Raw genomic sequence first — 23,322 nt, 5'->3', positions numbered from 1 at the left:
AAAAGAACATACTGGTATATTTAAGAAATTATTGTAGCATTCGCTGTGTCCCATTTGCCCAAGTGGACAAACTTATAGTCTCCTGTGCCTGTTTAAATTGTTCAAAGTATAACAAAGGGCCTGGACCTGAAAAAGATTAAGCATGACAGTGCATATGGAAATATGGAATGCATAAGCCATGTGTGTGTGTGTGTGTGTGTGTGTGTGTGTGTGTGTGTGTGTGCATATTACATATTAGGGAAATTGATTTCTAGCCAGATTTTCTTTGTGTATTAGTCAGAACTGGATGTACACTTGTACACTTTTATTAAGGAGGTTTCCTTTATTAATCTTGGGTATGCAGAATGATTTCTCACTAGGAAGGCATTCTAGTCTGAATTCTAGCACACCAGCTCCTACGTACTTCAAGCAAACCCATGGATCCTAGGCTGCCAGCCAACCAATGTACAGGGCCTAACTCCTAATACCTGTGATACTTTCTGTCCTACTACAGTTACATGGTTAAAAGGTTTGCATTTTTAAAAATTTCTACTAGTTTCTTAGTTTACGTTCATTTAGAACAGGCGTCTACCTGCATTTAAATGAGAGCCCACTGAGATCAGTAGAATTTCTTGATTTCTTACATAAAGATTCCTCAAAAATCCTGGCACATATTGTTAGGTTTCAAAACCAGGAACAAATGGTTGAGCTTTCTATTTAATATTTCAAAGCAGACTCTGGTTGCCACGTTCTCCCTGCATTTGTTCAGTCTTTATGTGTTGCTACTTCTCTTCTCTATGTAATTCAACCATTTTGGTTACCTGCTCTTTTTGCACCTTTGGGCCTCCTGGTTGCTGTATCTGATGCGCGCGTGCGCGCGCGCGCGCACACACACGCACACACACACACACACACACACACACACTTTTCATGGCACATCTTAGTCTGCTCATCTCTACTCTGGGCTCTCCTAGATTTCCCTGCCTCTGGCTATGCTCTCCCATATATCTTTAATAAACTTTCTCCTCCACCATACCTAGAAAACACCACTTCCTTTCTTATGTCTGTTTGGTTTTCATTAACATACTAAAATCAATCAGTTGATATTCATTTACACATATTAGAAAAACAGTGTTTAGATATGTGAAAAAAGTTTTTTTTGTTTTTATTTAATTTTATTTAATTTTTTTTTTACCAAAGAGTCATATATTTGTATACTTGGGTAAGGTTTAGAGACTATGACTAACTCTCTCCCTAACTTAAGCCCTGATTCAACACATACAATATCTTAAAGATAATACTTACTTTGATTTTCAGGTTAGTTTTGTGATTATAAAATGTGATTTCAAGTGTACTTTTCATGGTTATTTCCAATTCTTCAATTCTAGTTTTGTGAACATTAGATTTCATGTACAATGTTCATAAAATACAATAAAAATATTTTTATCTTTTTTGTTTCAGAATCCTTTAAAATATACACAACACAATTTTTCTTACTCTTGCATGAATTTTAACCAAGCCAGCCCCATAGTTTTTCATATATTTCTAAACAATACAATTTTATGATCATATTTCTGATTAAATAATTTGGAGTCATGCGATCTTAGGAAACAAACATCAATCACCAATTCCTGGATATGCTTAGGAGTTGAGATTTATCCTCTTCCTAGTCTCAGGTTTGTTTAGGTAAGAAAGGAATAGCTAAAGAAATGGAGTTGATTTTTTATTCTGATTCCTAGCTAGAGCTGGTGGTACTTCTGGAGTAGAATGCAGAAAACAGAGAAACGGGCCCAAAAGTTCTCACATTTCTGTTGCTGGTCCCAGGTTTATAACTGCTATGGGTTTTCTGGTCCACTGGCATTTACCCAGTTCCACCAAGTTCTACCCGAGAAGCTTGCTATCTTTTCCTAACCCATGGGATGTTGGCGGAACCTTCAAGTTCTCCTTAGTAAGCTCTTACTGGACCCTTTAGAATGAACATGAACATGAGTAGGCAGGAGCCAGAGTGTTTTCAACATGCCTTGTATATTTCTCATGGGAGGACACCAATACAGTTACAAGCAGTTACCCCCAAAGACTTAACCTTTGAATTCCATAATGTACTATTGCTGAGCAATCAAAAAGCCCAATTGATGGAGAAACGGATGGCATCTCATATCAAAATTTGCAGGAATGAACGTGTTATTGTGCTACAGGATCAACCAATGTGCAGGAAATAATCATTTTCCCAATGAGAGTACTTGATGAACTCCTACTTGACTGAAGTAGAATGAAGAACTTTCTCTGGAAGTCCTGGGTGGGCAGCAGGAGGTAGTCGGTTTAGAGGGGGTGGGTGGGCACACACAGCTTCCCAAAGACAGCTCCACATGGCAAAGTATCGTCCCATGTCTCTAATGCAGAACACGAGAGGATTTAAAGGCTGCAGGCTGGCATGCTCTGCTAAGGGAGACTGATTCAACCAGTCAAGAATCACCCAGCAGAAATCACCACAACTTCTTTACTTTTTATCATTCTGGCACTTAAAAGCACTAGAAAGAGTTGCTTGTTTAGTATAATACTTTTTAATTTTGGCATTTTATTCATTTGGAGATTCGTCTGTGATTCTCTTGTTGGAACTAAACATTTTTTTATTCATAATGCTGTTGCATTTCTATTAAACCTCTGCAATCTTATGTATGAATGGGAGTGTGCATGCGTGTGTGTGTGTGTGTGTGTGTGTGTGTGTGTTTGTAACTAAATGCATATATATGTATACATAAAGAGAACTGCAAGTCCTAACTGCTTGTTATCATGATATTCTTACTAATCTTATTCTTGACTGATATTTCCTCTTCAATAACCCTCACTTTCAATATATTTAAATATTGCTTACTCCACATAATTTACTTTATCAGAGAATTTTATGGTTCATCCTGCTTCCTGAAAAATAGTCTAATCTCTTTAAGATCCTAATGCGCTCCCCCAACATGTACACACATACAACCATGAGAATTAAGTCTAAAATACTCTTGATGTCTCCCTGGAAGATTATGCAAAAATCATCGGGAGATCTTGGAATGTCCTGGAAGTAGGAATAGGAAGCACCCATTGTTAGCATGTGATTTCTGCACTTCTCGGCAGTGCAGGAAGCCTGGGAAGTGTTTCTTACTCCAGTGCACATCTGCTCCAGAGAGAACAACAACAGCACATTGTCATAAATGGATATGAGTTCCAGAAAGTGTTCACACAACAGAAGCTTAAGCTCTGAGCTGCAATAAATGTTTGCTCTTAGTGCTGTTTGTAACTAACTTCAACTTCATTGTAAAAGGACCTTTAGAAAAGGTATTGACCTCTGTGGAGTTTGCCCTGAGAAAGCTGAATTAAATATTCACAGTCTCCTTGAGTTTCAGCGAACAACTTAGTCAATCTCTTTCCAAAATATGACAAGTCTCAGGCTCACTCAGGAGGCTTGCCTCTGTTTGACTAGTGGTTTGTCTTGACTCTTCATTAATGTTTACCCCACCTTACATGTCATTTCTGTACCTGACTCTTGGCAGAAGGAATGCTTTGGTCACTTACTCTGGATTTTCTAATTTTAGCCCTAGGGACGTAGGTGACAGTTTCATTAGTACCTTGCTTCCTGATACTTGTTCCAGTATACTTACTTGGGAAGGCGTCTAAAGGCCAGCTCATATCCCTACTGTTTTGATGTGTAGATGGGGAAAAGACAGTGGGAATGTTTCAGACAGTTTCCCAGGTGACTAGATTTGTAACAAAGATTTAGGACAAGTGCATTAACCTGGTCATAATTCGAATCCAGAGAAGGACATTCTGGAGTCTTCCTATCATTGGCTCATGTTCTGATCTATGACTGGCTGTGACCCAATAAGACACTGACATGTTAATAATATTTCATCTTTATTGCAAATTTATGTCTCCGTAAGCATCCTAGTTTCAGGAAATAGATCCATTCATTATGATAGCTTTGTCTTCAGTTGTAAAATGTGTGTTTCTCCCCCTTAGTTGAAAACAGGCACAAAAATCCCTCAGCTCTCTGTCAAGAGAGTCAGCCACGAGTTTTGAAGACTGTAAAACCAGGCTTTTCTCTTATGCTAAATTAGTAATCTGAGAATATGGATATGTTTCGTCTCACCGTCTATATTGTTACCTGCTGTTGGTTTAGTCAGTGTGAGAACTTGATGAGTCACTGGACGCCGTTCATGGTACGGATTCCATGTGTGTGATGATTTCTTCTGTGAGCCTCAGAGCCTGAGTTAGGTGCAGTGGAATAGACAAGAGGCAGTGGAAACTTATAAAATCTTTACTTTGTCGAATTCTGTTTTTATTTCATGGAATCCATGGTGGAAGACCCTATCTCAGTCAATGGTGTAGTTTTATAAAGGACTAAAATTTCCCTACAAGAGTCAATATTGCACATAGATAATTTGTATGTGATGGTTGGGTGAAAGACTATGCTACTTTTAAGCAGCGCAACAGAAACATGCCCAGGCAGCTATCTTTTGTGTTTAGAATTCTGGTCCAGGCAGTCAATATGCAGTGCAGTCTTCTTTTCTAATGCTGGGAAGATGCAGTAGCTGTGGTCCCCAGTCAGGCACTAAATCTTAAGGGTGAATGAACAACTCATACTTAGTGCGTTATACTGCTAAGCTTTGGTGATGTGTATATGGTAAATAAATACCCAAATTATGTTTTCAACTTAATCCGCATTTACCGGGATGTAACGTCCTTGTAAATTGAGGCGTTTCCATAAATTTCATTGTGGAGATGATATATTTTCTCAGTGTTCATGCGATGTACCTATATTGTTCTTGGGTAATAAGATTTGTAAAGAGGAATCAATGTTAAAGGGGATTCTAGGGCTGTGGCCCTGACTCAAGAGTATTAGTGTTCTTATGAGAAGAGATGACAAAGAACTCACTCACTTATATTCAATCAGTTCTCCCCCTACACGAAACGAACAGCAAAAGATCATTTGGCCACACAAGAAGCTGATTATCCTTTATGTAGAGGGAATTCTCTCATCAGACATTAACACTGCTAGCATTCTGACCTTGGAGTTCCAGCCTTTCATACTGTAAGAAATAAAATACAAATCTTTCTTGTCCAAGGCATCAGTATTGCTATATTTCATTATAGCAAGTTCTTTTTGTAGGCTGCCTGTTGATTTGCTTATGTATCTCCTGACACTGTAGTTTGAGAAGCAGAGATGTTGTCTTGAATATTTGATATCCCTTATGCATTTCCCAGTCCATACCAGGTACCTTGGAACATGAAATAGACAGGTTACGGATCATTTTCTCAAATTCGACAGATCTACATTTTAATATTAAATTTATAATTTGTAGACCAGAATTCTAAACACAAATTATAACACAAATGAGCTTAATTAAATTCTGCTTTATGTACATTTATTATGACAGTCTACCTGATATGGTTGTTGGAAGCATCAGAATACTTAATGACACTGAAAATTTAACGAACATTATTGTTATGGTTATTAATTGAAAGAATGGATGAGACTTAAACATCAGGAGTAAGGGTAGGATTGTCAGGCTTTTCTTAAAATGGATTAAATCACAAATTTAAACTTCCTTTCAAAGGACTATACAGATCAAATTAAAGAGTATACAGGACGAGCTAATAGTAAAGGCCCTATCAGGTTCTGACTATAGGACCTCAATTGTCCCCTTTCTGCGGACAATTTTATTCAATACTATTTTTTTTTTTCGGAGCTGGGGACCGAACACAGGGCCTTGCGCTTGCTAGGCAAGTGCTCTACCACTGAGCTAAATCCCCAACCCCCTATTCAATACTATTTAGAATTTCTCCATGATTTCATCTTCTCGATGGAGGATGACTTTATTTTGAAGGTAACTCTGGATTTAGTTCTTAAAATTGGAAACTAAAGGAAATAAATATCTTTCTATCAGTCCCTTTTAAAAATCTATCAAGGGGAAAAATTCTGGTTGGAACAATTAAATCAGCCCAATGTTTCAATTCAGAGAGAGAGAGAGACAGAGAGAGAAAGATCTCCATGGTATCATTCTGAATACTTGAAACAATTAGTATATGGGATATATGTAGGAATGACACTTTTACTCCCTTTCAAAGACAGCAGTGTTAAAGACTGCAAATATTTGATCTTCTATAGAATGTTGTCATGTTTCCAAATTCATCTCTTGATGTGCATTAGACAAGCTGGATCTACAGATTGCTCTCAGACTAGCTCTTTGGTAATTTTAGGAAGTAGAGAATGAAATGGGAGCCTTCTTATGTCTTAGAGCAGACAGCACCTGGTCCCTGCGAAGTGACTATGCTTTTGTCTGGATTTGTAAATGGATATATGCTTCAAGGCTCAGCACAGGCAAATGTGGTCCTTACCTTTCTACTTCTCAGTTTGTTTAAGGTTCTTAACACCCAGGTGAGCTCCAAGAAGTTTATAGGAGGAAACATCAAGACACACAAGAATCCTAGAGAGACCAGAATGCTGGAGAGATCACCAGGTGCTTATAAAGTTTTAATTCTTTTAGCTATCACCAATTAGTTTAAACCAAAATGCAACAGTCTTGCAAACCTCAGTGTGGCCCAATAATAATTATAGCTTCTGAAAGGGCATCTGAAGAAAGAGGAATTGTAGGAGAACAGAAAGCAGGTTGTGGTCAAGAAGCATATTTCCCCAGGTTCCCATGCTTTGCCTGTGAGATTCAGTCATGATCTACCGAAGAGACTTTTCAGTCAGGAGTTTAATGTGCCCCCTCATGGCACTGGTGTTGCTAGGATGTTTGAGCTGAAATAAAAATTAGATTACTTTGCCACTGCTCAAAGCCTAAAGGGGTCTAATCATCACCTTGTTAAGCATAATTTAGCCGTGACCTTATGTAGATGGGTTTGTACTACAATCTAAGTCAAATAAAGAAGTCAACTTCCTTAAAAGGACAGAACCATTACTGTGTCTATAAATTACTTAAACTCCTGGGTCTATAGTGCAATCTTTAATGAAGAATAATTGTAGGTATTGAATTCAACATTGTATGTGACCTAAGTTATAAATAAGTCTATGATAATAACATTTTGTTTGCATATTTCACTAGGAAAAGTCCTCCCTCCCTGTGTTTTCTTTTATTTTCTTTTCTACTAAATGTGACTTCAACATAGGATGGATCCCAGTGATTAGCTGCTTGAATGAAACCTGGCTGTTTATAACCTGACAAGAAGCAAGTTCAGCAAGAAGGCTCATTATAGATCAGGTAACAGTTTCAAGCCACACAAAACAGGACTCTTTCCTGACTTGCTTTAAATCAAAGGAATTCATTTTAATGAATTGAAACCATTTTCGCTTGACTTTTATGCTCCTATCTTATGACAGTTAAGGTAAGTATATTTCTTTCCAATGTCGTGGAGCCATTGTCACCAGCCACACTAGCTGCTTTGGAAGGGTACACTAGCTGCACTCTTTGAGAGGCTTTTACAGGTCTGGTCAGTTCTGACGCTGCCTTTTCAATTTGCTCAGTCTAGAAACTACGGTACAGAAGAAAGGATGCAAATGTTGTAATGAGCAATGGAAGCTGCTCTGTGAACTGGGTCTGAGAGATGACCTATCAGTACAAGGGAAAGGGCACAGGACAGGAAACAAACATACAAAGGCAGGTGGAGATGGCTGTTTGATCCACTGTAGTAGAGACTTTGACTTTAAAAAATATGTAATTACTTACAGCAGTGAGAAAGGGCATATTTTTCGGTACTCAGGAAGTTATGTTCAATTAATTCTTTTTATTTAAACCACAGAAATTATCCTAGATTGATTGAAATGATATATGTCAGTGCTCAAACCATAAAGGGAACACGGTAGAGAGGGTATGACTCTGTTTTCACCCACGGATGGTTTTCCTGTGGAAAACAATACAAGAACCTATGAGGACAGAGGTTTGACAGTTTTGAAATCACTATTTCCTTTTTGTACATGAAAACAAAATTAAGAAAAATATGATAAAATGCCAAAGTTAGATGAGTTGGGCATGAAATGACCCCACAGGGGTTGACTAGAATTACACAATGTGCTTAAGACACAGAAACACACAGCCAAGCAGTAGATGGAGCTTGGGGACTCTTATGGAAGAATAGGAGGAAGGATTGCAGGCCCCGAAGGAACTCCACAGGAAGACCAACAGAGTTAACTAACCTGAACACTTGCAGCTCTCAGAGTCAGAACTACCAACCAAAAAGCATACATGGGCTGGACCTAGGCCTCCCTACATATATGTAACAGACGTGCAGCTTGGTCTTCAGGTAGATCGCAAACAACGGGAGTGGTGGCTATTCCAAAAGCTATTGCCTATACTGGTATGTGTTCTCCTAGCTGGGCTGCCTTGTCTGGCCTCAGTGGGAGAGGAAGTACCTAGCCTTGCAGAACTTGAAGTGCCACGGTCCTGTCCGGTTGGGGATATCCATGGGTTCCCACCCTTTCAGAGGATAGGGGGAGGGGTGGGGAAGGATTGAGGGAGCAGTTGACCTGGAGGAGCACTGAGGAGCAGGATGTAAAGTGAATAAGTAAATAGTAATATTGAGAGAGAGAGAGAGAGAGAGAGAGAGATTGAGAGAGAGAGATTGAGAGAGAGAGAGATTGAGAGAGAGAGAGAGAGAGAGAGAGAGAGAGAGAGAGAGAGAGAGAGAGAGAGAGGAGATTCATAGTTTAAAGGAATGAAAATATTTGCTTATTTGGTGCAAACCAGTGAACCGCACCTAAAATGTGTGCAGTAGTAATTTCCTCTGGTTTTCTCGACTGCTCAGTACAGAAAATGAATTGCTGACCTGTCCTAAAGTATCAGCCTTGGAACCAGCAGAAAGACATTTCTCAGTTCTGGTAACTGGGCCTATTACTACTTCCTGGCTTTCGTATTACCTTTTCTGTAAGGTTTGCTATTTTTGTTAATGTTCATTTGTTTCATGCGCATGTGCTGTGACGTTCATGCGGTAGGTCAGAGGTCAATTAGGACAGTTGGTTCTCTCCTTCTACCAGCAAATCCCAGTAGTCCACTGGGTTGTTGTTGAGGGCTTTTGCTTACTGAGCCACGGACCACCTTCTTCTCACTCTCTACAAGTTTTGATGCTACATTGGGCAAGGGAAACACAGGCTGAGGTTTGCCCTCAGTTTTGGTTAAAGTTGTAAATGTATTCGTTTTTTAATTTTTATGTGTTAAGTCATTTCTTTTAATATTGGCCAGTGCTTAGTCTCACAACCCAGCCTTGTGGCCATGGGCTTACTGGGGAATCAAATTGTTGTCAGGGCTTTCTGTAGCTACTACTGGAAGTACAAAAATTAAATAAATATATAAAAATAAATATAATTTAAAAAATGTTAAATAATGGTGTATATGTATTTCAGGCTCAATAAAATATTTACTTTAGTTATACTTAAATTTACTTAAATTTATTTGTATTTATTTATTTAAAAATGAAAATAAAAATAATATAATATAAAATAATACATAGAATACATTTTTAAAATTATCTGGTTGTGTAAATCTATTTGTAAACCTACCTTAAAATAACCTTAAAATAACCCTACATGGTTATCCTGAACCAAGCTTGGAAAATGGGGAATAAACACTAAATATTAGTAATATTTTTTCAGGACACAAGGTCATGAATAATTTCTCTTTTTATTTCCTAAGGTTTTGCCGACAAGTGAGTATGCTTGGTTTGACCTAGAAATCATCTCGGGGAATAAATGTATGTAGTAGTTTAAGGATATCCAAATCCAAGGTATTTTATATTTGTTCTTTGAGTCAACATAGAACCTTAAACAATCAGTATTTGGGTAACAATTGCTAACCCTTTGCAAAACCCCCTTCAGTTATACTTCACAATTTATCAAAACGAAATTTCAAATGAGATGTGGGGTTCTTTTTGACTTTTACACTACAGAGGGGAGGGAAGTCTTCTGTGGAGTGCCCCACAGGACAGGCTGAGAAGGCTGCGCCTGGTCAGAAAGCCTGCAGGGCTGATGGAAAGTTTTGGAAGGTGGGGAGAACTGTAAGGGGCTGGGACTGGAGCTGGCATCTGAATTGTCACTGTAGTAAAAACAGCACATGACAGCCTATGTTTAGTATTCTTCCTTATTAAGTTGAAATTCTCTGCTCTCAATACTGTCAAGTCTTTCCTACTTCTTTATTAAGTACTGACTTAGTTCTGGTATGCCATTTATTTGATGATTGCCTATTATTCACCTTAATACTTTTAACATAGATTTTATTTATCCAAACTCTTTGTGGAAGAAGCTAGAAACAGGATAGGTGAGATCGAGGATGATACAGTACAAACTCCTGTATGGCCCTCTGCCTAGGTGTTTGTTTATGTTTTGTTTTACATGTACTTTTTCTTTGTTTCTTCCTTTAATTTTATTGTTCTGTGTTTTAGTTATTGTTACTGTTTGTGTTGCAGTTTTAGATTCTGGAACTGAAAATTATTTAGCATTGTAAGGAGCCACAGAAATAAAAGTGTGTGTTCATGCATTAATACAGGCTACACATACACAAAGGAAGCAAGCATGTCAAACACAAAATACTTATAGGACATCTACACCCCTTTCTAGACAGACTGCCAGATAGGAACAGTATCTCTCAGAATTGTCATATTGGCAGTGGGAGGCAGTAGGGCAAAGGAACACCCACATTAGGTCTCATCATTCATTACTGTCAAGAAAGAGTGCTTCAGGCCACAAAAATATGTTGGTAGCCTTCATAGCTACGTTTGATATTCTGTATGGCCAACATTCCAGCTAGTAACAGCTTCAACTATCCATGATTCAGACTAGCTAAGACGTCTGCAGCACACTTCCTACAATCCCACTGATACTAGTTTTTTCATCCGTGTGACCAACTCCAGAAGCAGCTCAAGAGGTATAGTCCCTGTTGATGGGGTAAGCAAAATGACAGGAGTATGATATTCATATCTGAATAAAACAGGAATCACAGATCTATTGTATTGGGATGTAGGTCTAGGCTATAACCTTCAAGGGGCAGCCCCTACAACACATTTCATCTAGATAATCCATATCTCCTAAAGGTTTCACAGCCTCACAAACAATGCCTCCATCTGAAGGCCAATTGTCAAACCTGCAAGCCTGTGGAGATATTTAACATACCAACCAGAAGGCTTTATAGTATTGATAGAAGAAGGTTTCAAAGACCATTCTTACCCTACCAGGAATGAGGGAGAAAGAATTCAGTTGGTCTCTAGGTGGAGATAGCAGGAGGATCTCCGATATAGTTAAACTTGTGTTTATAACTAGCCACTAAGATATAGAATATTGGACTCCTGTTCTCGTCCTTTAGCAATTAAGAGAGGCCATGACATACAGTAGTCAGACACTTGAGGATGAGAATTAGTAAGTATGGATTCTTCTTTTCCTATTTCTCACTTAGAATTACCTGCATTATTTTAAAGCAATGATATGTAGGAGTTACCACTCTTTGACTTCTAACAAAAATGTACCTATACAAGCCCTTTTGTGATATTTTATTCTATATTGGTGGGTTATTTTGTTTTTAAAACATATAAATATTTATGCTTTTTACAACTTATACATAATAAATTGCATTAGTACCTTTTATAGACAGTACATGAAAACTTTGAAAAGTTACAACATAAAATTTACAACATAAAATAAACCTTGTTTTCAAAGTAAAACTGATTTTGTAATACACTTTGGATTTATACTTGATCAATGTACTAGTTGAAACTGTGTGTTATGAATGACAACTTAATTCTAAAGTAAGAATTCATGTACATAAAGTATAAATATGTTTTATTGTGGGATGCTATCATAGCTAACATGCTCTTGTGTGTGTGTGTGTGTGTGCGTATAATACCATATCTGTCTCTTTATCTATATGATCTCACACAAAGCATCAAGACACCAGAATCTGCTCCATTTGAGAATAAACTCATAGCTAATATACTGTTACATATGCATCCATTACAAAGTACCAAACCACAATAGTCTTCACTCATAAAAAGAGAGAACTACAAATATTAGTATCATAAGGTCAACAAGTTGTATTTTTAAAGATCTCATTCATTTAACAGTGTTAATGGGGGCAGAAATATACTTATTGTAAAACATACAACTTATTCTAGTTCAGTCTCTAATGCTGTAATATAATACTATAACCAAAAGAAATGTAGGGGATGAAAGGGCTTAATCCATTTTACACTTCCAAGTCATAGTCCATTACAGAGGGAATTCCAGGCACAAAATCAAGGCAGGAAGTTAGAACAGGAATTATGTCAGAATGATGGCTTGCTTTCTGGCTCCCTCCCTCTGAAGCTTACGCTTAGCTGTTTGATACAGCCAAGCACCACCTGCCTAGGTATGATGTCTTCCAGGGTGCTGAGTCAGTACTGCATCAATTGATCCCAAGGCCACCACTGTTGCAGGCATGCTCACCGGCCAATTACACCAAGGCAATAATTCAATCAATACTTTTCTGTCATACAACTCCGGTCTGTGTGAAGTCGACAGTGAAAGCTAGGGCATATCTCCAACATTCTGCCATAGTTTGGATCTGGAATGTTTCCCAAATATATAAGTGTTAAAAGGGTACCCCCACTTTGCATTGATTCTACTGCAAGGTGAAAAAAAAAGCCTGCCAGGAATATGGCTTCATAGTAGGAATTAGATCCCAGAGGCAAGCCTTAAAAGGTGATGTAGAGCACCACTGTCGCACTGTTCTCTTTCCTTTCCCTGTACCCAGGAAAGCTAATAGGCTTCATTTTACCTTGAATTCATATCATGATCACTTGTTTTTTTCTTGTTTAAAAGTAATAGTATCAAAGAACTCTAAATGTCAGCCAAATTAATTTTTCTTTTTCTAAGTTTATTATCTCAGTTATCATGTTCTATTAGTGGAAAATGGACTAATGCAAATCCTTAGTATTAAATAGAATCTTCAGAGAAGTGAAAAAGCTGAAATCTCAGTAGACTGGGGATATACACATTGAAGGGGGTGTTTACTTTAAGTCTTATTAGGACTGAGAGTTAAGAATAAAGAAAATATAGAGAGCCTCATTATGTGATCGTTACACCCACATTTCTTGTGAGATATAGGGTCAGACACAACTGACCATCTTCATTGTTGCCCTCCTGTGCTTAAACATGTCCTGGTAATCAAATGCTTTCCATAAACATTCAGTAGCTTTCAAGGTCCTGATCATTGGATCTACTGCCATTTATAGTTTACAAAATTTCTTCAGTAAAATATCATTCTCAAGGCTTCAATTTATACATTTGAACTGTGTCCTTGATGAAGTCTAATGATTCTACTTAGTTGAAGTGATTTCAAATATTAAGATTTCCATGCTTTAAAAGAGTATATATTTCTCTGGTTTCTTCTTTAGTGGCCTGGAATACTAGTTAGTGAGAGATTAACTTTTCTCCATGTTGATGCCTATTTGTGACTACTTTACACATTGTTCATAGAGCAACTGTCATTAGTTGATAATCTAGTGATACCCAAGTCCATCTGCAGTTCAGAATCGTACTTCTGCAAAATATGTGTAAGAGATCTTTAATCCTGACTGTCAAATTGATTGTATCTGGAATCAAGGAAGAGCAATGGCTGACGGTTGGTCTGCAACAGCATGTCTAGGAAAGGACTAAGACAAGAGAAAACTCTCGTGGAAGGGGCCTCACCTTCTGGCAATGGCTCAGTTATGAAAAGCTCCGAGAATGGCGTTGCTCCTGACTCCCTGCCTTTGCTGTTTGCTGATGACTGTGTCATTCCCTGCTGATGCTCTCCTTGGCAACATGAGAACCTGGCTTCTTAGGCCTTTCAAGGGGAACTGAATACCAGTGACTGTCCAGGAATATTGTGGCTCCAGTGCCAGCCTGCCTGGAACTGCCGAGCAGTTCCTCATGGATTGAGCAGGTTCTCAGTCTCCCCAGCATGCAGATGGCCATTGCTGATAGCTCAGCCCTTAAGATATAAGAGTGTAGGTCAACCTACCAAAGCCCCATTGAAAACACATTTTCTCTCCCAGCTTTATAGTTTATATGGAGTACTACAGTATATATCCCTTTTATCAGTTCTATTCTTTACAGAACCATGATGAATACACAGCTGTTAAACAAAACGCAAACACTACTATTCTTTCCCATGTAATTTCTTATAATTGTTCTCATGTATTAATTGAATATTAATTGATAAAGCATTTATAATTTAAGAATGTAACTGAGACCTGCTTCAAGTGAAAGGAGAAACTAGGCAAGCATTTATACTTGGCCCTTCTCCTTTGAGCCTTTTCTTTCATTTTCTGAGTTTTTTTTTAATCTTTCTTGGCACCCTGCTCTTAAGGGTAAGGAGTCTGAAGATCACTTCCTAGACTCTTGAGCCAGTGCCAGCTTTTTGCAGTAGAAGGCTGTGACTGGGCTTCTCCTACTACCCCATTCTACACATGCTCATTATGGTAAGAGAACAGTGATGTCTGTGAGTGCACCCATGCATCCGCTGTAGTGGCCAGTTACAGCTAGAATGCTCAGCACTCGGTGTAGATGATTTGCACAGCTGTGGCTCACAGGCTCGTAGCTCAGAACCGGTTGTCATGTTCTGGAGACCCCTATGGCAGGTTGAATTACCCTGCCTTTCAGATTGCTCCACTGGACACTGAGGGAGTCTTGACTAAGCCATGGTTTTTCACTTTCATATTAAATAGCAACTAATATCTATCTGCATCTCCTCTGTATGTTTGCAATGAGATTCGTTAAATCCTATTGATATCATTTAATCTTAACCTAAAATTCTTTAATTCTGTGATTTTCTTTTGTTTCTTTTATAGCAGTTTCTTAACTACTTTAGTGACTGTCATAGACGGTTTAGGAAACTCTAGCATTGTAACCTTTAATTAACTAAAAATTTCATTTTTTTTCTAGCTAAATGTCCATTATGAAATATCAGTGGGGGTTCATCATAAGCATTTTATTTTCATACTAGCAGAGAAAAGTTTGGCCTTTATCTCTGTCCCATTTATATTATCTTGATTGTCTTTGCGATAACAGTGATGAACGTCACTGCTACACCATATGTTACTGCTTCATCATGGAGTGCAGGCCTTCAGGAGAGAATACTTTTTAAAATGGTGGCCTGCAGTTAATTACAACATAGCTACTACTGGAAGCATACATTGTTTACCTAGATGTAATAATTCAGTAACATTTGACTTTTTATATTGTATATATACTTTCTAGCAATAAAAATAGAGACTATATTGTTTTCTTTTCCTGCTATAAGAGAAATAACTTGGAGAAAAGGAAAATGACAAAAGTATACTTTTCTTACATAATCAAATAAATAGAATTCACGGAGCATCATAAAAAATAATGACAGGCCACAAATATCTATTGTACTAACATTTCTAACACTTTTTTTGAGTAAATGATTAAATTCATAGAATTTATAATTGATGATAAGAATAAATGTTCCGTTTACTTCCCACAAATTTAATTTCCTTCTGTATAGTGCCTCAATACTAGAACTATGTACATTATAGTAATTAAAATGCTTCCTAATGTTACCCTTGCTTTAAAGCTATTATCAAGAGACCAGTCAATACAGTACAGGTTTTCTTTTCTTCCTCTAACACAGTGTTGTTTCATCTCGTGGAAGGACACCTGTCTCCCTGCCACTAATACAGAATCCTCTGCTCTTCATGATCTAATTGCCACAAATCCGGTTGGCTTGGCAGACCACAAAGCCTTTGTTAGCTTCCTGGCTCCATTTTAGCTTCGGCGTGACTTCTGCTATTGATGCTGCTAACGACGTAAATCAAATTGCTTGGGGCAAGCTGTCTTGTACATTTCTCAACAACCGGAAAGGGCTTCCACCACTTCTTACATGTTATTGGATCTAATTGGAAAAACCTTAAATCCTCCGTGCCTTGCCTAATAATCCTAGTTCTTCGTTATTCTTCTTTATTCTACATGTACCAAAAGTAACCGTTCTGTCAAAGTCAGATGTTCAAAGATACTGTAGTTCCAACATAAATGTAAGAAACAAACTCTGGTGTTTTGAATGAATTGTAACATCTATATATTATGCTAAGCTACTGCTAAGACACAAGAGCCAAAGTGAGTAAAGGGATATTTTGTTTCTATGTTTTTTTATGTCAGGAACATATATACAAAGGATCTTACTAGTTTTTGTATTTGCTATATAAATATGATAAAACGATAATTATAAATAGATTTGAAGAGGGATTCTGCACCTTCAATGAAAAAAAAAAGTGCAAAGACCTTTACTGTGTGAAGGGGAAGGCACAGCCAAATGGGACATCGTTTATCCAGTAGTTGAGCTTTCGTCCTTTTAAGAAGCTAAGGTTTCCAGAGCAAGTAGTTAATCTCTCCAAACTCCTCACTCCATACATGTTGTGTAGAGTGTCCATACATGATATAACATGATGATGTTACATCACATTTTGCTGTTTGAACTGTAATTTTGAATTCCCCTAAAATGGTAGGGGTAAATAAAGAAAAATCCTTATTAAGAGAAATTTTGACATGTTTCTGTATTTTAAGCATAGATTAATCTCATGAGAAACTAAAATTCAAAGTGCAGTAGAAATTGCAATCAATTTATCTAATGTTATATGAATAGAAAATGAATGATGTTTAACAAACAAACTGCTGAAATCACAAAAAAGCAAAGAAGGTAAAATTATTCTATGGTTTTCCATAAAGTCATTTAGAATGAGAATTCATGCCTACATTACAAATGCCGTGTTTCTTCTAAAAATAATTGCACACTTTCCAATTTTCTTTGCAAGGAAAAATATACATTAATACAATGTGTTCTCCATGAGAGGGAGGAGTATGACAATTTTCCATAGACCTGAACAAAAATTGTCTCCTGCTTAATGGAAGTGTACTTATTCAAATCGTGTCATTGCTCCGAATGACTACAATCAGCAGCTCTGAAATGTCTGAGCCTGGGACTGAATGATTTCTCATCTCAGGCCAGGATACGAATCATATCAACCTTGAAAGAGTAAAAGGAAGAAATTCCCCAGCAAAGCATTTCCAATACATTTCCATTTAAAGCACAAAACTGCTTTTATTCAGGTACTCCAGGGTATTACAACCCTCTGCAGCTTCTGACTGAATTACGCTTCAGAAGTGTCTGAGAGATGAGAGCCATTCTCAATCAGGAGGATCCAGTCACTTACTCCTGATGATTAGAATCAGGCAGATGCCTTCATTTTATTAATTACACATTTCAAAGCACGGTCCGCATTCATCCAAGTTGTTTGTTGAATTATGCTAAAATGGGATTCACTTCTCACTCTTGATTATTAAAAATGAACCTCAGAAATGCTATTTTGTTATGATAATAAAATTTAGTAATCCAGAAATAGCATATTTACAGAATTTTTGAAAATCAAAATTACTGCCAAAGAACATAAAGCCCTTCATTGTGTTTGAATCACTATGATTGATAAAGTGATACCAATTACTTCCACAGTATCTTTATCTCATATTGAAAGTAGCTCTGAATAACACCGGCTTCAGTACAACTTGGTAAGGTTATTTATAAGATGCATAGACAGTTTTATGGTGACTTGACTACAAGATACACTGATAGAACTAGAGCATAAATGTTGTGGTAGTGACCAAAAACAACTGTCTGATGAGATTTCAGTTTCACTATCTGAGCTGCAACACATTCCTGGCACTGCCTCAGTGGCCAAGACCCTGAGACTATATATTGTCTACTTGGTGTGCCTAGGGAAAAGTCAAATAATGACATTGCTGCTAAAGAAATGTCACAATAAAGTGACTCTGAGCAAGAGGCTGCTGTCCTCAGATTTAGTATCTGACTCAAACATACAAAGACCTAGAGCTGGACAATGCAGGGGCTGAGAGACCTTGGACCACTCAGTTTAAGAGAGTTGTCTTCATCAAATCCCTTTCCTGGGGGGCTCAGGCAACTCTGCAGAAGAGCTGATGGAAAATGGTTAAGAGCCAGCGAGGATGAAAGACAGCAGGAAATAAGGCCTTCTTGAAACAGCAGGACTGACACACGTATGAACTCACAGAGACTATGGCAGCCTGCACGGAATTTACATGGGTCTGGGCCTAATAGAATTCCAGTGCTCAGAGGGGAGTAGACATCCCTGGCTCAGCGGCTATCTCCAGTTTGTAACTGCTCTCAAGGGAAAATTAATTTTCCCCAATGGAGTCTCATTGGGGACACAAACCACACACAACATAAAAAGAACTCAATGCTGTTGTTGTTGTTGTTGTTGTTGTTGTTGTTGTTGTTGTTGTTGTTGCTGCTGCTGCTGCTGTTTTCCCACAAACCTTTTTCTGGCCATTTCTTCCCCCAGAGAAATCTTTGCTTACACATTATGGCTTTGGTTTGTGGGTTTTCTCTGTGTGAAATTGTGTACCTATCACCTTCTGTATGTGTTTCCTTTGTCCTTGCTCTTGGTCTGTTCTGGTTTATTTTTATTTTATCTTATTATTACTCTGGATTCCTGTTTATATTCTAATGAGAGTGAGACACAAAGGTATACATTTGAGTAATTTGGAAAGAGGGTCTGGAAGAAACTTAGTGAAGGGAAACCATAAATGGGATATATTGCATGAAAAATCTATTTTCAATAAAAAATAAATTAAAGAAGAAAAAATTTACAATTCTTGTGAACATGCTGATAAAGTAAAAAAAAAATAACAGTTTTTCACAATGATATTTCTGGCCTTAGTAAACAAGTGTGTCTAAGGCTGGATGACAGAGGGTGCAGTGTAATTCAAAGGGCAGATCAGCATCAGAAAACTAACAGGCACAATTGTAGCTAATATATATGCGAGATCTTAATATGGAGACTTTGTTCAGAATAAATGCATTTACTACCTTGAAATTATCACATTGAAACCTGGCTTATGGACTTCTTTGTACTCTGTCCAAAAAAAATTTGACATGTGCTCACACAAATGTCAAATACACAACACACACACACACACACACACACACACTAATAGAAAATGAAATTAAGAATACAATTGTCATGCTGTAACTCCAATTTTTAACATCTGGGCTATTTACTGCATAGACCTATATAGTGTTAAAGTACCCCACTTTTTGCTTCTCATGATGCACTGTATAGTCTAGTGTTGTAGCTACTATTTGGGTGTCAATAACATGATCTCTGTTCCCACTCAGAAAAGAGGTCTTCAAAATTATCTACAGATGCCAGGTGGTCTTAGAGTGAGAAATCATATACTGTTTCTGATAATCCTTTCTAACTTCAAATAAGCTTTAATTAGCATTTTCTTCCCTTAGCAAATACCCCCCAATATTAAAGTTTCCATACCTTACTAACAGAATTAGTGTGAAACTAGAGGATGGAAATGCTACTTCTTACCCCCAGCTGGAAATCAGTGCTCCTTTTCTAGGCAAAATGTTATATCTACCTGCCTTTCAAAGGTATGAATAGAGAGGGGACTTTGATTTTCAAAACTACTTATCATTGTGTAGATAGAATTTGCTCCTGTTAATTTTGGGTATGGGTTTAAAGTCTCCATGAAAAGTATTTATGTGTATATAAACTTTGCACTTTGGAATCCCCTCCCCTTAGAAACAGTGCTATAATGATAGACACAAAATCAGGTCACAGTATGAAGGGAAATTCTCCAGCCTTTTTGGAAATGCAAGCTCCATTCTAAGCAGCATAGTTGTATGGTGTAGAACATAGCCCATAGGTAGCATCATGTATGTAATAACAGCATACTGCACATTCCAGCATAAATCTAACATCTCGTTCTGTGGAGCAGCAAGTATATGGGTTGCTTGTTGCTATTGTTATCTATTATCGTTTCTGAAGAAAAAAGTTAATGATAGAAATTTTAAAGGGGAGAATACACATTTAAGCTAATGTCTAGAGTCTAAAAACCTCATCTTCTTCACTTAATGTTAATTAATCTTTATTTTTATATATATACTGCAGCCCTGGAAAAGGTTAATTTATAATCCTATTAAGCAAACCAGATGAGATTGAGAAAATACGGAAGATAGTCACTCAAATACCTGAGCAGACTGAGGCTGGGAATGCTAGGAGTCTGAGGTACATGGGAAATCCCCCAAGATTGTTTTTCTATTGACATTGTAAATGTCAAAATGTTATACAAGAGTCTGCTACGAGTTTATAGATAGATAAGTGCTTTGCTTTTGGGCCCTTTATAGCCACCATAGATGCTTTCATGTCAGCTCTTTGAAAGGAGCTTCTATACCTGCCATTGCGCTTCAAAGACAATAGAACTTCCTTCTTCACAGGTGATGCCTGTGATCAGTATTCTTTACAATCTAACACACTATAGAATTTTATAAAGTATGAGACTGCTGGAAATCATGTGACTTTGTGATACAAAAATTTTCTTGAAGGCTTAATCCAATAGAAGGCAATAAAAATCAAATGTATTGCTTTTATAAATTTTATGTAAGGGAAGAAGTAGCAACAAAATAATTTTGTGGTTGGGGGTCACCACAATAATATGAACTGTATTAAAAGGTCACAGCATTAGGAAGGTAGAGAGCCACTCTTCCAAGCATTACTGTCTGGTTAAGATTGGTTGTGGAAGAAGCTTTAATCCACTTTTCCTGGCCTCATTTTCCTTCTATGATAAAGTGTGAAGACCTTAAGGGCAGAGTATTATGTGTTAACTCTGGAACTCAGTTCTGCACAGTAGAATGTGGGGCATTGACAATTGGAACAGAGAAAATTCAGACAAGCAAAAGCTGTGGTAGAATTCCTTCTCTAAGGAAAACTGTTGATTCTTTCCGGATTTCATTCTGAATAGCTTTTCCTTTCCACATAGTTCTATTATAAACTCTGGTTTTGGTTGCTTTGTTCGGTGTTACTGCTGCAATTGTTTTCGTTGAATTCCTGGGTGGGGGTGAAGCCTCAGAAACATTAGCCTGGCTGCAGGATTAACAGAACATCTTCATGACTTCAAAACCGCGCATTGAGTTTCACTTCAATTTTTCTCAAGGATACATGGCGCACCTTGAATATACTATTGTCTGAGTTAAACACCTTACTTCCATGAAAAGCAATATATAGAAGACGGAAAACGGGAAAGCTCTTCGTTTGGGTTAGCCATGGTGAGAATTCATCCTTCTCACGTGCCCACAGAGCTCAGGAGAACGAAGTCTTCATTCACATAATGCCAACACAGCATAGACTGATCCAACATTTAGGATGGCGAATCTGTGGTCAAATCCTAACAGACATACTCTGCCTGGTTCATGAAATCTGACAGGATCCCTGCTGGAGGCGATAAGTATGTGAGCATCGTGCACATTCAGCCCCTGGCTGCACAACAAACCCTGACAGCTTGACAGCTCTCAGTTAGACAGCCATTTACTTTTTCTGAGAAGTGGATAGAGGGCCAGAGACCGGAGCTTTAATTCCAGACAGATGCCTAGTACGTCTCCGCTACGGTTATTTGGGTGCTGAGGCTTTCTTTGTATCTTTGAAAGCATTATTGCTTGTCCCAATGTTTGTATGAAGAGACTGCTTCACGCGTCAATTATGCTTGATATCCCCGGATTAGTGATCTTAAAACAATGTAGATTTAGAATTTATTATGGTTTATGAAACTTGTGGTTTAGTGGAAAAATAAACATGTTGGGTGCCAAATGGTGTTCCTGGTCATATGTACAGGCATGTGCACACAGGTGCACAAGCATGCATGCACACACATGCACCCATGTGTAGACACCCATACACTAATCTAATATTCAAAGTTTTAAATAAAAGAAAAAAATATTAAAACCAGCAATGTTTAAAGCATTTTTTAAACAAGGAGAAAAAAAGGATCTCTTTAATTGAACAGATGCAGTCCGAACTTCTCAATTGTCTTGCCTCAGCATTTTCAGTGCTGTAATTGCAGGTGTGTGTCACCACTTTCAGATTCACAAAATTTGAGAATGTCAACAATATAAAAGCCACCTTAGAGTCAAGAGTTTATAAGAATTCTAGTGAGCTTCAGTGAAATAGCTATATGGTATTGCTCTTGGGAGAGCGCCAGTCCATTTCTGAAGCTAGAGTGTAGAAATCTGAACAGTTCCCATGGTCATCTCTTATACTTGGAAATGATGTTTTGATGACTTTACACATCATTCTCCCTTTAATGCTTGAGAATAAGCGCTGACTGAATTCTTCGCTGGTCGAAGTGACTACACTGACCTCCTGCCATTATGGAACATACAGGACTTCTAGGGCTGAGATAGGCTGGAAGCCCTCTTTCGCCAGTTTCATAAACACTCATGCACCCCACCCATCCTATATCCTCAAACAGTTTTCTGGCACAGAGACACCCCTACTTCCCTTGTGTTGTGATAGAGGCTTGAGACATGCCCAGGATGAAGCTATTCTAGCCTTACTTTGTTTCTGTTGCATAAACTCTCTTTATCTCTCTATTGTTACCCAGTCTAGAAGAGGTTTTAAGCTTTGTCATTTTAATCATACCTTACTACTGTCTTTCATTTTACTTGTTTTACTGCATTGCTATTTTTAAAAAAGTAAAACAAAAGGCCAGCAACTCAATTAAAAATATCCCCAGCCTGCACTAGTCAAACCCATTCAGTGTGCTGAGAGCTGCTAAAACACAGCCCAGATTACTGCTACAGTGAATTGTTTGTTTTGTCCTTTTATGTGATAGCATCCTTGCCTAGCAATTTCCCTCTATTTCCGGTTTGCCATGGTATGCCTCTAGCTTCATAATCTTACAATATCTTTGTAAGGCTACTGTGATGCCTTTCCCTCTAGTAGATAATCTCAACCTCTGACTTCACCAGAAAACAAACGAAAACAAAACAAAACAAAAACAACAGAGTATATTCAGTAACTATTGCCTTAGTTGTCTAACACCAGCAAGCCCATACTGTGTAAGGACTTGACCTGCTTCTTTTCTCACCCCTTCTTCTGTACTCTGGTGAGACACACACACCCCTGAGATATTCTTAAGGTGGAGAATACCAGCTACTTCTGCATCCATTTAGCTTCCTTTATTTGCGTACATGAAATCAATTATTACTCAACATAATTTTGTTCTGTCTTTAACTCTTTCCCTTAAATGACTTTATCTCTTAATATCCAAATACTCCCAATTTATTTACATTCTGAATATTCTCCTCTGCATCTTCCCAAAGCTATTTAGTTTCTGCACAAATACATTAACTTATTCACTTTTCATTTGTTTTTTAGTTTTGTTCTTTAAATACCTGGTGTTGCCATCCATTAAGTTTTCCATCCAGGGGCTTAGCATAAATGCCCTCTGAGAGGCTTCAC

The 23,322-nt window shown here is 37.8% G+C and overlaps 1 protein-coding gene and 1 long non-coding RNA gene across 5 annotated transcripts in view; one reads left to right on the top strand and one right to left on the bottom strand.

Annotated features, from left to right (window-relative positions):
• Positions 1 to 23,322, bottom strand: part of Grid2 (glutamate ionotropic receptor delta type subunit 2) — a 1,477,190-nt gene that overhangs the window by 583,881 nt on the left and 869,987 nt on the right. The window lies entirely within an intron of this gene.
• LOC120102493 (uncharacterized) lies at positions 8,980 to 16,745 on the top strand. Of its 2 annotated transcripts, none has more exons than XR_005504167.2 (3): positions 8,980 to 9,115; positions 9,651 to 9,663; positions 15,621 to 16,745. It is a non-coding gene; the product is annotated as an uncharacterized LOC120102493 (long non-coding RNA). The 2 variants fall into 2 exon arrangements; XR_005504166.2 differs by having other exon boundaries at positions 9,651 to 9,708; positions 15,621 to 16,724.

This window comes from Rattus norvegicus, chromosome 4 (assembly GCF_036323735.1).
Source record: "Rattus norvegicus strain BN/NHsdMcwi chromosome 4, GRCr8, whole genome shotgun sequence".
Lineage (NCBI taxonomy): Eukaryota > Metazoa > Chordata > Mammalia > Rodentia > Muridae > Rattus > Rattus norvegicus.
This window is presented reverse-complemented; position numbering and strand designations above follow the sequence as displayed.